The sequence below is a fragment of the Elephantulus edwardii genome, unplaced genomic scaffold (assembly GCF_000299155.1).
Source record: "Elephantulus edwardii isolate Elephantulus edwardi_28Jun2011 unplaced genomic scaffold, EleEdw1.0 scaffold00344, whole genome shotgun sequence".
In the NCBI taxonomy this organism is placed as follows: domain Eukaryota; kingdom Metazoa; phylum Chordata; class Mammalia; order Macroscelidea; family Macroscelididae; genus Elephantulus; species Elephantulus edwardii.
This window is the reverse complement of record NW_006400094.1, coordinates 1,920,903-1,923,270: the sequence shown is the minus strand read 5'-3', so window position 1 is coordinate 1,923,270 and position 2,368 is coordinate 1,920,903. Positions and strand designations below refer to the sequence as shown.

The window sequence follows — 2,368 nt, the reverse complement described above, 5'->3', positions numbered from 1 at the left end:
GGACAAATACTGCATGGTGCCACTGTTGTAGAAAGAGACTGACATCAGGGTTGGGGTAAGACTGAGAAAAACTGGATAGATTTAGGTATACTGAATTGAAACAAATGAGGGAGAGAAGAGTGTAAAAGTGATATATGATACCATATAATGATTATCACAGGTATCCAAAATTAAGGTTGCATAGTGGAATGCATTTGGGGTGAGGGTGCGGGGCAGGGCTGGGGGCAGGTGGGACTGTATACCAATGAAGAAGTTTATCTTTTGCTTTTCAAAGAGAGGAGCGAACTGGAGGCAAGGGGGGGTAAAGAAAAAGTGCACTAATGAATGAATGAAAATCCAAAATCTCTGTAAATATCCATTAAAATAAAATAAAATTTTTTTAAAAAGATAAGAGATCTAGAATTGTTGAATTAAAAGAAAGAAAGAAAATAATTTTAGAAGACAATAAAACATGGCCATGGAATGGGGATGGGGGCAGGAAAGAACATCAAATAGGTTGTCAGGAAGGGAAGAGGCAACGTGGCTGGGAGTGTCTGGAGCTGAGGACAATATCCCAGGCAAGCGTTCCTAAAGGCAGGATTTTAACCCAGAAATGCTTCTCTGAGAGGGGTGCACGCGTCTCAGCTGACTGTTACCAAACTTGCTAACGCCTACTAAGATATGTGAATTAACATTTATTGCCCAGCAAGGGTAGCTCTGTTGGGAAAAGTGGTTACGAAACTGTGCTGTCAAGCCTAAAGCACAGGGTTCAAGTCCACAAGAGGAAGATGACCATCTCCTCCAGCGTCATTTACAGTCTCTGAGGACACAATGGAGGGTCTTTCCTGAGGGTAGTGCATTGAATCTTTACTTTCAATTATTTACACCTACACATTTGAATTAAAAAAGAAATTTAATATCAACTCCACTGTGGAAATCACTGTGTTTTAGTGTCTAGTATGTGTTAAGGTCTTCCGACATGACTACACTATTACACAGTGAGCTCTGCTGTTGTTTAATGATAAAGAGAGGAGCTCCCAAGGAAAAGGCATCAGGTTTGAATCCACCAGCTGCTCTGTGCCCTGGAATAATCCTTGGTTCATGGTTGACTTGATGATTTACTATAATATGGTGCCTCTCTGGAGACTAAGGTGTGCCTGACACAGGCCATGGTCTTTGCTATCACTTGTTATGCATCAGAGAGTTGGACAAAGGAGGATAGGACTAAGGAGGATAGGAGAATTGATGCCTTTGAGCTTGAAAGGATCAAACTGGGCTGCTCCTTGGAGGCAAGGATTCTGAGGCTTCGTCTGACATCCTTTGGACATGTTATGAGGAGAGACAGGTCCTTGGAGAAGGACATCATGATTGGGAGGGTGGAGAGATAGCACAGAAGGGGAAGACCCTCTATGAGGTGGATTGATTCAGTGACTGGGGTAATCGGGATGAGAGTGTCAGAGACAGTGCGATTGGCACAGGACAGAGCGGAGTTTAGGGCTGTTGTACAAAGGGTCGCTATGAGTCGCAAGCGACTTGACAGCACATAACAACTATATCTATATCTATATATTTTTTTTTCCATTGTCCAAGGAGTTCCTTTCTGTGTTTTACTGTTAAGAAGTTAAAACTGACCAGTCAGCTAATGCCTGGGGGAGGGGCTGAAGGCTTCAGGGCTGACTGAGATACACAATGACCTCCAGGCTGAACCTCTAAAATGTCCTGGGGGTATTTTTGCTGACCCTCCCATTCTGAGAGGCATTTAATCACTTAATGGCACGAGAAAACAGCTGGTCTAATTCCCTGGGAAATGATAAAGCCAATGCAACCTCATTGCAATAACAATTGTGCCTGGGAAGAAAGGCTTTCACAGCTGTAGAAAACCATTGGAAAGATATTTTCCAGCGAGCTCTGGTGGCCTAGTGGCAAGAAGCTGCTCTGCAATCCCAGAGGTGCATGGTTCAAATCCACCAGATGCTCTGCTGGAAAAGGTGGAACAATTTCTTCCTGTACCAGTCAGATGTGATTTGACAGTACATACAAACAAGACAATAAAAAAATCTAAAAAAAAAGAAAAAGTAGAAGTAACTGAGAAAAAGCTCAGAGCCTTTCACCAGGAATCTGGAATGGGGTCCATTTCTACCATCATTTAACACCTCCGAAGGGAGGCACACTTTAGCCCTCCAGCACCCCTCAACAATTCATGGTATGTCAATTAGGGTTCCCAGGAGCTTTGTGGATCTGTTTAATGGTACAGAGAGTGTGGCTAGGCCAAGGTCTGGTTTAAAAGGTGGCGCAGGGGAGGAGAAAGGGAAGGAGCTGTCTGGGGTGTTTAATCCCAGGAACAACTTCAAGGACACCTATCTTGTTTATTCTTGGTGACAGAAACAAG

At 43.5% G+C, this 2,368-nt stretch overlaps 1 protein-coding gene across 1 annotated transcript in view; it reads right to left on the bottom strand.

Moving 5' to 3' along the window:
• LOC102877247 (melanoma antigen preferentially expressed in tumors-like) overlaps positions 1-2,368 on the bottom strand; it is a 39,053-nt gene that overhangs the window by 36,576 nt on the left and 109 nt on the right. The window lies entirely within an intron of this gene.